This window comes from Triticum aestivum, chromosome 3A (assembly GCF_018294505.1).
Source record: "Triticum aestivum cultivar Chinese Spring chromosome 3A, IWGSC CS RefSeq v2.1, whole genome shotgun sequence".
Classification (NCBI taxonomy): domain Eukaryota; kingdom Viridiplantae; phylum Streptophyta; class Magnoliopsida; order Poales; family Poaceae; genus Triticum; species Triticum aestivum.
In genome coordinates, this window is record NC_057800.1 from 663468759 (window position 1) to 663481076 (window position 12318).

A 12318-nucleotide genomic window follows, 5' to 3' on the forward strand; every position below is an offset into this window, starting at 1 on the left:
GGGAACGTCTCCTCCCACTGAAAGCGCATCGCCGGAAATCCTGAAATAAATCCAGAAATAATGCGAGCACCAGGATTTGAACCCTAGTGGGTTGGGGATACCAGGGTCCACCTAACCATCTCAACCACATGTTGATTCGCGCGTGCATCCTTAATATCTAGTTGGCATTTTGTTGGTGCAGAAGACGGGTGTAATTGATATCTTCACGACATTAATATATTTTCTTTTGTCGAAAAAATGCTTAAAAAATATCCCAGAAGGGCCATGCTTATGAATGCCCGTACCATAAGCAAATTCCATACGCCCTAATAACTGGTAACACGATTTTACATCTGCTGATAGGGTATCTCATACCCATTTTGATAGACGTGAACGGTGACGGTACGTCAGAACTACGTCCAAGTCTCCAGATAGACGCTAGTGACCTAGTACGATCTTTTTTTCTCTTTCGATCAATCAGATGATACCAATAATATCCACCTCGATGATAACGCAGACGTTAATCCAAATGAGGCAATGCCAGTGACTAATCAGAGGCCTCCGTCTCCGTACCGTTTTTGGCTTTATATATTGGGAAAACAGGAACCTTGCTACACGTACCACACTATTGTTTTTTTTTTGAAAAAGCACTCGTACTCCATTCAACTACAAGAGATGCATACAAATACGAGTACAAAGGCGCAAAAAAAAGGTACAACCAGTACAGCTGTCCCACCATATCATAGAGAGCACCCCAATGAACACCAAAATCGCATAAAGGTCCTTGGGTTCCTGTTCATCCCCAACCATCAATGAACCGCCGTAATCTGTGCCGTCGCGGCAGCAAAGGAGCAAGGGCAGGAGCACCATCTCAAGTACCACACTATTATTTCCTTCGTCACAGTTTAGAAGCCATAATTAAATTTACGTACGTTTTCACAATAGACAAGATTTAAGGCGCATTGCATTTATTTCTAATAGCTAATTAGTACTTTGATATATTATTTCTATATGCATGCGTAGTATGAATGCTATTTTTAGCCCATGACACAACCAATAGATAACCACCTAGGTCCCAGAGAATTTTCAAGCGCGCCTTCTAAACCGTGACGAAGGGAGTAGTATGGTTTTTGTACGACAAATGAATGCAGCCTTTCATCAGGTCCATTGAGTAGAGCGGCATCGTTGGATTACTTGTCATATGAAAATCAGATGTTAGACAGTCTTGTGTGAAGTTGTTTCGAGAAAACAACACTACAATGAAAACCCACAAAAAGGAGAGTGGATTCAAAATTCAACTTTTAAGTTTCACAAAAGTCTGGGGATAAATACAAAAGTGCTTAAAGATATATAATAGAGTACGTTTTGATGTGATCTGAATTTTAAAAAAATCATTTATTTTTTTAGTGACCACTACATGTGCTAGAATACGTGTTTTGTCATTTTTTGTGTAGCTCACATAAAAAGGTACTCACCATGAAGCTTTGCAGACAAGTTTTTTTTTTTGAAATAAGGCAAAAGATTGCTTTGCAGACAAGTAGTATACATCCATATGTGTATGCTTATTTTTTTCAGAAATTTTAAACCTAATTATTTTTAATTAAGAGCTCCATGGAGCTCGAGCTCCAATAGCAATTTCTGCCCAAAAAGGAAAATTGTTGTCCGGTTCTTGAGGATTTTATCCTGCCTCTTGTTGTAGCAACTAGAGTGTTGCGCTATTCCCAAAACGGAAGAGCCGTATCCATGCGTGCAGCCTGGAAGTCATCTAACTCTTCCAAGAAACGTCGCCAACCTTGATCTAGAAAGACCAAAAATTGGATCAGACGATGAAGGCCACCTCAAAACTCGACGGATCCTGACGCGCAGATCCATGTGACACAAACCAAAACGAGCTGAACCGCCAAAAGCACCGACGGCTGGCCATGTAGGAGGTGAGCTGTGGGCTCGTTGACATCGTCTAGAGTAGCACCGCCATGGATACATATTGCGAAATAGCTTATAATTTTTTTATTATCAGCTTTGGTCAACTAGAATGAAACAAATTGTATAAGAGTAACACGAGTAGTTCACATATTGTTATGAACATCTCCTGGCTTTACCCTTCAAAAATCCTGGGGTAAATAGATGTATAATAATTAATATTCTTCTAACTAAAAAGCATTGTTACCCGCAAAAAATCTAAAAGGCATTACTCCTGCTGGTTACTAAAAACAAAATTAAAATTATCAAGATGTCCTAAATATAAGAGCATAGTTAACAATGCGGCAAACTGCTGGCTATATGATGTTGTCATGTCATCTATAGCCATTGCATATATTTATCCATACAATAAAATGTCATCTATAGCCATTGCATATATCTATCCATACAATAAAGTTGGCTATATGAGTATTGGTAGTACCTTTTTTCATTTTCTCTCTATCTGTTTCCTCATATTTATTGTATGTGCCTAGGAGCACACATATAGCCAGACTTTTGAATGAGAGCTTATTGCCCTTATTTTTTCATGTCTTTTTTCTTAACATAGGAAAAATTGTCACGTAAGCGAGATATAAACCTGCCATTGTACTTGCTCTAATTGTTAGGTGCCATCAAATTGAAATTTATGGAAGTGCTAATCAAGATAAAATGAACTCTGCCCATCTCTCCCTATAGGCATAACCCAATTTATCAGCCCAAGTACCCCCGAAATAGTACAAGTACATTTCTTCCTCTTAGGGCATGTACAATGCATAGCTTCAGGGTGATGCCTCACATGCCATGTAGGATTGGATATCAAGTAAAGTAGGTTCGGATAGGGAAACCGGATCCTCTTTTTACGATGCGAGTGCTTGGAGAAAAAAAGTGTGGTCCGTGTAAAAAAGGTGAAAATGTTAGAAAGAAAAGTAGAGATGCATGTGTACTAGAGTCTTCATTTTCTATTTCTTAACGAAACCCACTAATGATAGCTTGCATTAGGGAGAAAAAATAAATATAGATAAGCTCAAACTATCTTTTATCATGAGGCATCTGTATCCATATACCAGCATTGTACATGCCTTTATATGCTTATTAAAATGTCCAAAAGGACCATGCAAGGCTGTGAGCGCCCGTACCAAAAGCGTTCCGCACACTCGTGATAGCTCGCAAGACAATACACATCTGCCCTGCCGATAGATCACATTCTGAGAAATGTGACCAACGGTGGCGGCACGTCAAGTACATCGTCAGTGCACGTACACAACGCACTCTCCAGACAGCCGCTAGTGGCCTTCCCATCCATCAGGTGATCAGCCAATATCCACCTAGACGATAACGCAAACGTTAGTACTAGAGTACAAATGAGGCAACGGCAGCGACTAATCACCGAACGGAGACCCAATCAGTTCCCGTGCCATTTCGCCGGATTCGTCCAGGCAGTTTCCCACCGACGCACGATCTATCAGCCATTGCTGCCTCTGGTTCCGGTAGTGGATGCCACAAACGCACGTCGGCCATGGGTAGACGGCCAGTGTTGCGTCTGCGAGCGACGGGACGGGATCACGTATGCGTACGTGCGTAATACCAACGGACGCACTGTGGTGGTGGTAGGCCAAACCGGTCGAGTGAGTGAATGGCGTTGCCCGAAAATGATAAAGCCTTTACGGGCAAGTCACCCGGGGAGGAAAAGGCGAGAGAAGAGGCCGTTCATGCGCGCTCGCTTCCGCTGCACTCCTCCCTGCTTTTGCTTTCACTGATTTATATTTGGGCTTAGGCTGGCCCTACTGTTGCTGATGGTGAACATCCACTCACGCGTACGGTTTGCTGGGGAACCTCGCCCTCTTCTCCGTAAACAAAGAGAGTGAATTTCACCCCCTTTTCTTTTTACCCCTTTGTTTGTAAACTTGTGACACGATATTTACCTTATTTAACATCTTACCCAAAATTTGTTACATTCCGCCAGCTTTTACCCTATTTAATGGATTTCATACGATTTTAAACCGGGCTCTCTTAGAGCACCTACGGCCGGGTATATCTAATCCGGCATGGTCTTCCACAAAAATGTGTGTGGATATTGCATTGCATTCTCTCTTCTCTCTCGGAAGTCTACCATAAGATTTCACCGAAACCCCATTTTTGGTCGGTGTCCATCTAATGGTATCTTTCTCATCAGTCAAGGTCACCCCAGCACAAACCTCCTTGATATGTTTCCACAACTCCAAGGAATCACCATACAAAGTCCTCCTGAAGTGAACTTGGTCAAGCCCTTTACAAAAGATTTCATTTGCTGATTTATTCTTGTCAAAACACACATTACTCCTGGAATGATTTGAACTTTTTTTATCTTTCCCATATTAGCATGACTCTTTTTCCTGCGGAAGAAGCTTCCAATCTATTCATCTTCAAATCTTGACAGTACAAAGAACGCTAGAGGTAATAAAAACTACAACTAGGTCTGTGGACCACCTAGCGACAACTACAAACACTAGAGCGAGCCGAAGGCGCGGCGCCGTCATCGCCCCTCTCTCATCGGAGCCGGACAAACCTTGTTGTGGTAGACAGTCGGGAATTCGTCGTGCTAAAACTCGATAGGACCAACACACCAGAGCAGCAACCATCTCTGATGAAGAAAGCCGTTGATTAGAAGGATCAAACCTGTAAATACCAAACGAAGTCGAACGAAAACCGGATGCAAATAGATTCACCGAAGACCAACACCGATCAAATCCCGTGAGATCCGACAGAGACACACCTCCACATGCCTTCCGAAGACACTAGACGCACCATAGGGACAAGGATAGAGCGTGGGAGACATTATTCCTACTGAGGGATATCGCCGTCGCCACACAGCCTCAATCAAGACACCTAATCTAACAAGAACGAGAACAAGGTCCCTCCTGCCGACAGAGGGCCGTTATCCTCTGCACCTCTATGGCACAAAAGCCATCAGGCCAACTCCACCGCGCGACCCCAAACGGACGTCTGAATTGGCTGGATTTTGTCCCTTTGGGGCGCCGATGGGTTCGCCCGTGTCCGGCTTTGTCAGATGGGTCGTGCATGCGCCCACCGCGCAGCCGCACCCCAAATCGTGTCCGTGGTGGACGTGAATAAAAAAATATAAAAACTAGAATGAAATAACTAAAAAAGTAAATAAATGCATTTAAAAAAAACATAAAACATATATAGGGGTCGGCCACAAAACGGCCCAGTTTCCACGGCCACTTAAAAGGCCCAGTTTCATAATTAACATATAAAAACAAAATAAAAAAACGCCTCCCGCGCGCTCCTGCCGCGCCCGTCGGTGCTGTGGCCGTCGCCGTCTTCACTGGCCGCCGGTGTCGTCGTCGTCGCTGACGAGGTCGACGTAGGCCGGCGGCGTCCACAGGTGCGCCGGCGGTGCGTGGTAGACGGGGGCGGGCTGGATGGTCGGAGGTGCCTGCACCACCTCCTCCCGTGGCGACGCCTCCCGTTCCGGTGACCGCGGCGGAGTGGGGCACCAGTTCGCGCCCACGCCGGCGGCCATCTCCGGAGCAGTGCAGGACCAGCCCCACCCCTGGCCCAGCAGCTGCTGGAACGCGGCCGGCGGATCCTCCTCCATCGCCTCCTCCGTGATGGCCGCCATCTGCAACTCCGGGAAGGCGACGTCCCCGGCGGCAGAGAAGGCCATGGTCTCCTCCAGGCCGTCCCACTGCCGCTCGTCGTGCGTGTTCATGGAGTCGTCCATGACACGCTGCAGGAGATGGGCCTCCTCCTTCGCTGTCATGCGAGGAGGGGGAGGTGGCGACAGAGACGGGGAAGGCGACGGCGTGGGCGTCAGGCCGCACACCCGCATACGCCTACGCGCCTCTGCATGTGGCCTCCGCGGCCCCGACACGGTGCCGGCGAAGTAGGACGCGCGCCGCACGTCGTGCTTGTCCTGGAGCCATGTGTCCCACAACGGGGAGTCGGGGGCATACCTGTGGTCGTAGTACAGGTCGTCGGGGAGGAGGTGGCGGCGGCGGGCGATCTCATCGCGCCGGGCACGGCCGGTCGCCGGCACTGGCGGGATGGGGACCCAGTCCGCGGAGAGGTGCCATCCGTTGGGGAGGTGGGCGTCGCTCCACGGGACCGGCGTCCTCGTCTCCCAGTACCTCCGGCACACGTCCGCGCAGATGTACTGCCGGTCGCGATTGCCGGCGGGCCTAGGGGCAATGATGAAGGGGGCCGGTGCGGGGGCTCGACCGGAGGAGCGCGGCGGTGACGCGGGGGCTCGACTGGAGGAGCGCGGTGGTGACGCGGGCTCCTCCTCCTTCACGGATCCGCGGCGGCGGCCCGAGGAGGAGCCGGCCTCACGGTCGTGCTTCCCCTTGCGGCCGTAGTTCCAAAGGCCCATGGCTACGGTCGGCCGGCGAGGTCGACGATGGGGAGCGGCTAGGGTTTTCTAGGGTGTCGGGTTTCGAGGGGGCAGAGAGGGGCCGAAGTGGGAAGTGTGGACGACGACCGGTCCACGGCTTCCCATTTAAGAAGGACGACGACCCTTCGCTGTGTGGATGACAGGTGGGGCCACCCGTCCGTGCGCATTTATGTTGGCGGGTGGGAGGTAGGTGGCCGCCTGCCACGCGGCCCCGCCGCGGACGTTCGAAGCGTCCGTTCGCTGTCCACCGCAACCCAAACCCGACGCAAGTTTGCGCTCGAAATGGGTCGGTCCGGACACAAAACGGACCAGATGGGTCCGAGCCGTCGCGCGCTGGGCCGTTTCGTTTGTCCCTTTTACCCCAAACGGGCGGGGGCGGACAGGATAGGGTCGCACGGTGGAGTTGGCCTCAGAGATGGGGCTGACCGGCGGCGGCGCCGACAGGAGGAGAAGGAAAGGCTAAGGTCTTGTGGAGGAGGAAAAAGTCTGATGACCAAGTCGGACTGGACGCAACAGTACACACAGCTGGTGAAGGCACAGTAGATTTTCTCAGCACTGGCAGGGCGAGTCGACTACTGAACTTGCGTGCATGGCCCTCTGCATGCACGCAGCACAGAGGGAGGGTACACATACACTGAGGAGGTGTTTGGTTTAAGAGATTTTTTTGTGTTGGGAATAGAAAAAGTCCCTAGCAAATCAAGCAGGGCGAGATTTTTTTAAGACTTTTTTACTAAAAATCTTTAGAAACACCTCCTTAAAAATCTTTTTTTTTTAAATCCTATGACTAAAAAACCAAGCACCACCTGATACGCACTACGCGGCGCGGTCCTTTTAGGCCTGAAATCAAGCCAGCAATCTGAAAAGGGGGCTTGGATCGTAGCCCAATCCGAGCTTGCCAAATTGATTTGACTCCACCATACACAGATTTCTCAAAAAAAAAAAAACCATGCACAGCACGGCACGCCCCCCGACCCAGTCCCGTCACTGTGGCATGCTCACGCTTGTCCCGGGAGCGTGAGGCACCCGAGACCACAGACGGTGTTGAGTATCACTGCTGCTGGTTGTTTTACTTCTTTTTCCGGTAAAAAATTGCGAGGCATTTCCGGGAGCGTGAGGAACTCCTCTTGGCTACAGGCCTTGAGACCTCGTGACATCACGCCTCATATCTTTGATCTTTCTCGAAAGAAAAATTGTTCCGTCTAGCAAGCTCTACACAATAATCTGTGGATCTCTAACATCGACATTTCCAATAGCCTTTCTCTTGGTCACGTCCAAGAGTTTGCAAATCTTTGGGAAAAGCTGAATTCTGTCACCCTTGAAGAGGGGATGGAGGATTCAATTGTATGGAAGTTCACTAAAGATGGTATGTACTCCGCCTCTTCAGCATACAAGGCACAGTTTGAAGGGCTTACTACTTCATATCTGATGCAATCGGTTTGGAAGGTGTGGGCACCCCTGCGATGCAAATTTTTTGCTTGGCTTGTTCTACAAAATAGGATCTGGACGTCCGATCGCTTAATTAGGCGGGGTTGGCCCAATTGTGGTATATGCCCTCTATGCAAGCAATGCCAGGAATCTGCGGCTCATCTCCTTTTCCAATGTCGATTCACTCTTCGGGTGTGGAACGATATTATTCCATGGCTTGGATTGCACCACGTCAACACGGCCACCTGGGCAACGAGGGCCTCGGTGAGAGATTGGTGGACCAACAACATACACACTCGGGTTGGATCTCCCAAGGCGCTGGCCTCTCTGATGATGCCCATCTCATGGGAGATTTGGACCGAACACAATGCTAGAGTCTTTCGTAACACAGCCGTCCCTTCGATGGTTCTCATTTCCAAGATTAAAGACGAGGTGTCTCTTTGGGCTTTGGCCGGTGCAAAGCAGTTGGATATTGTAATGTCGCGAGAGTAGTCCTTTCTTTTATTATTGCCGCTTTGCGGCTTTGTCCTAAAACTTCTTCCTTATTCAATGGAATGGCAAATCTTTTGCCTTGTTTCAAAAAAGAAAATTGCGAGGCATGGCATGAAGTTTTGGTGAAGATCAGCTTTTTTGGTGGCTGGTGGATGGACGGATGGATGCCCGCACCCCGCAGCAGTGGCTCTTGAGTCTTGACGTCTGCGTGCATGGCTAGTTGGAGAAGAGAGGAGGAATGGCAGGAAAAAGGGGGCCTCGCAGCAGCATCCACGAGAAAATGGCCGCACATGAGCAGGGCAGAGATCGATCGATCATGGTGATGAGAAGATATCCACCCACAGTAGCAGTGCAGCGGCGCTCTGTCCGAAACGCAAGTCGCAGCAGGCCGGCAATCAGCCTCATCGCAGCCGGGAGATGCGCCATCTCCCTCTCTCTTCTTGTACTACGCCTCGCCGTCCGTGCATGTTTTTCGCGGTGATCACGCCTCCGGCAACCTCACCGGCTCTCTCGATCGGTACTGCAGGTCGGGGCGAGTCAGCGTTAAGTACTGTAAAGCACCGACAATAGAGCGATAAAAAGCTCCATCGGACGCGAGAGACCCCTCCAGAGCAGAGACCTTCGCCTTCGTGTCGACGGGAGTGGGCGCCGGCTTGCAGTTAAGCATACCGGCATGCTCAAGGAGCTCATGGGCGTACTTCTGCTGATGCAGAAAGAAACCGTCAGCCCGGCGGATCACCTCGATGCCGAGAAAGTAGTGCAGGGGCCCCAAGTCCTTGAGGGCGAACTCATCACGAAGACGAGCAGTCAGCCACTGAAGAAGATCGGGGGTGGATGCCGTGAGGATGATGTCGTCGACGTAGAGCAGCAGATATGCAGTGGCAGCTCCCTGATGATACACAAAAAGTGAGGCATCGGAGCGAGTGGACCGAAAGCCCAGAGACTGCAGGAAGGCGGCGATACGCTGGTACCAAGCCCGAGGCACCTGCTTCAACCCGTACAGAGAGCGGGAGAGCAAGCACACGAAATCGGGGTGCTCGGTGTCGACGAAACCAGTAGGCTGCTCACAGAACACCTGCTCGGCGAGATGACCGTGCAAGAAGGCGTTGGAAATGTCCAACTGATGCACAGGCCAGGAGCGCGAGACGGCCAGCTGAAGGACGGCGCGGATCGTGCCCGGTTTCACAACCGGGGCGAAAGTGTCGATGAAGTCCACGCCCGCGTGCTGCCGAAAACCACGAACCACCCAGCGAGCCTTGTAGCGCTTGAGAGAACCGTCTGGGCGAGTCTTGTGGCGAAACACCCACTTGCCAGAGATGATGTTGGCACGAGAGGGTCGCGGAACAAGCTGCCACGTGCGGTTGCGCTGTAAGGCATCGAACTCCTCCTGCATCGTAGCTGGCCAGTGGGGATCCCGAAAGGCAGCACGAGCGGAGGTGGGGACGGATGATGGCGTCGACGTCGAGGCGGTGCACACATACTCGTCGGCGGAGTAGTGCGTACTGGGCCGAAGCACTCCTGCTCGGGCACGAGTAATCATGCCAAGTGACGGGGCAGCAGGGCCGGTGGGTGCCGCGACGGAAGGGGGCACGGCGGCGGTGGCACCCGATGCGGCGGCGGGGGCCGCGGTGGTGGGGGCACCCGATGCGGTGGAGGGGGCCGCGGCGGCGGCGGCAGCAGAGGCCGCGGCGACGGCGGAGGCCGCGGCGGCGCCAGAGATCGCAGCGACAGCGGCGGCGGGGGCCACGGCGGCTAGAGCGACGGGCGAGGTTGAGGTCGAGCCCGTCGCAGGGGTGGCGGCGACAGGGGCCGCGGCAGCGGGGGCCGCGGCGGCCGATCCCGCGGCGGCTGGAGCGATGGGCGAGGTGCCAGCCGGGGTGGTAGGCGGTGTGCCCACCGACTCAACCTCGTAAGAGGGAGTCGAGAACCCGGGAGGTGGCGGCAAAAGGTGCCGGGCCGGGTGGGCCGCCAGGGGGTGCCGTCATGCATCGCTCCAGTTAGGGGGCGCGGGGGCCGGCGCCGAAGAATCCGCAGCCGGAGGGACCTGAAAAAAAGGGAACACCGTCTCGACAAAATACACGTGCCTCGAGGTGTACACACGATGAGTGACAGGATCATAGCACCGGTAACCTTTGGTGTTGGGAGGGTAGCCAAGGAAGATGCATGGGACGGAACGGGGTGCGAGTTTGTGTGGCGTGGTGGACGCGGTGCTGGGATAACAGAGACACCCAAAGATGCGGAGACCATCATAGGACGGTGGTGTACCGAAGAGAAGGTGGTGAGGAGCGTAGTTCCACCGAGGACGACACGGACGAATGTTAACTAAGAGGGTGGCGGTGGCGAGGGCATCGGGCCAAAACCGAGCGGGCACGTTTGAGTGAAAGAGTAACGTGTGAACGCAGTCATTAAGAGTGCGGAGAATGCGCTTGGCGCGGCGGTTCTGCTGTGAAGTGTAGGGGCAAGTCAGACGGAAGATGGTGCCGTGAGAGACGAGAAGTGTGCGAAGACCAATGTTGTCAAACTCTTTTCCGTTATCAGTTTGGAGTGCAAGTATGGGGCGACCGAACTGGGTGGTGAGATAGGAATAAAAGGCAGTGAGTGTGGCTAAAGCATCGGATTTACGATGAAGAGAAAAAATCCACACATAATGAGAATAATCATCTAAAATCACCAAGTAGTAGAGATAGCCCGTGTTACTCGCAACGGGAGATGTCCAAACATCACTATGAAGTAATTAGAACAGAAAAGTGGAAACTGAGGTGGACGCACTAAAGGGAAGACGAACATGCTTGCCTAAGCGACATGCCTCACAAGAGTGCTCGTCGAGCTTATTACATGAGAAAGAGAAACTCCTAAGAATTTGACGTAACACGGTGTAGTTGGGGTGACCCAAGCAAGCGTGCCAAAGGTCGACGCTGGCGGCAAAGGCGACAGGTGTGGAGGTGGAGGCGCCGGCATGCACGGGGTAGAGCTCATCGGGACTGTCACAACGGTGAAGAACCATCCGGGTACAGGCGTCTTTCACAGAAAAGCCAACGCCGTCAAATTCAACAGTGAGTGGGTTCTCATGAGTAAGACGACGAACGGAAACTAGGTTCATGACTAAGTCTGGTGAAACAAGAACATTAGACATATTGATGGGTGCGGAAGTGGAGGGAAAATTAGCGCTACCGATATGAGTAATAAGTAAGGAGGAGCCGTTACCGACGGTGATACGAGTGGGTGTGTGAACGGGAGTGGAAGACGTTAGGTTACCGAGATGAGCTGTCATGCGTGCGGTAGCACCTGAGTCCATGTACCAGTCGCCTCCGCCGATAGAGCTACTCGGCGACGGCGCGGAGTGCTGGGCGGCGAGGAGGGCGGGGTCCCATGGCGCAGGTACCGGCGGCGGTGAGAGGCCCCCGTAGGGCGACGCCGAAGCGGGCGGGCCATAACCACCGAGGGGCGGCAACACAAGAAGGGTGTCGTAGCCGGTGCCGGTCGACTGGTAAGGCGCGCCGATGAACCCCCGGTGGCCCGCGGGGAGAGCCTGCGGGTAGTGCGGGGCCCAACCGGCGCCTTGGGCCGGCGGCGACACAAAGAGGGTGTCGTAGCCCGTGCCGGTCGACGGGTAACACCAGCCCGGACGGGCCATCGTCGGGGCGGGCGGAGCAAGGCCGCCGGTCATTGGCGGGGACGGCTGCATGTGGGTGACACCGAATGCGCCGTAGGCGGCGACCGCGCCGTATGGCGTCGGGGCCGCACCGGAGGGCGCTGGTGGCAGGACGGCAGAGGCGACGGCGAACAGGCCGGTGAACGCCGTCGGCGGCGGCGCGGGGGAGTCGCGCGGCGGCGGGGTAGCGACGACGCGAAGGAGTCGCGCGGCGGCGGCGGCGCGGAGGAAGCGCGCGGCGGCGGGGGGTAGCGGCGGCGGCGGCGCGGAGGAGTCGCGCGGCGGCGGCGCGGGAGGAGTCGCGCGACGGCTGCGGCGAGCGGGCGGCGGCAGCGCGGGAGACGCGCGGCGGCGACGGCGGCGCGGGAGGAGCGCGCGGCGGCGGTGGTGGGGTGGCGGCGGCGGCGGCAGCGGAAGG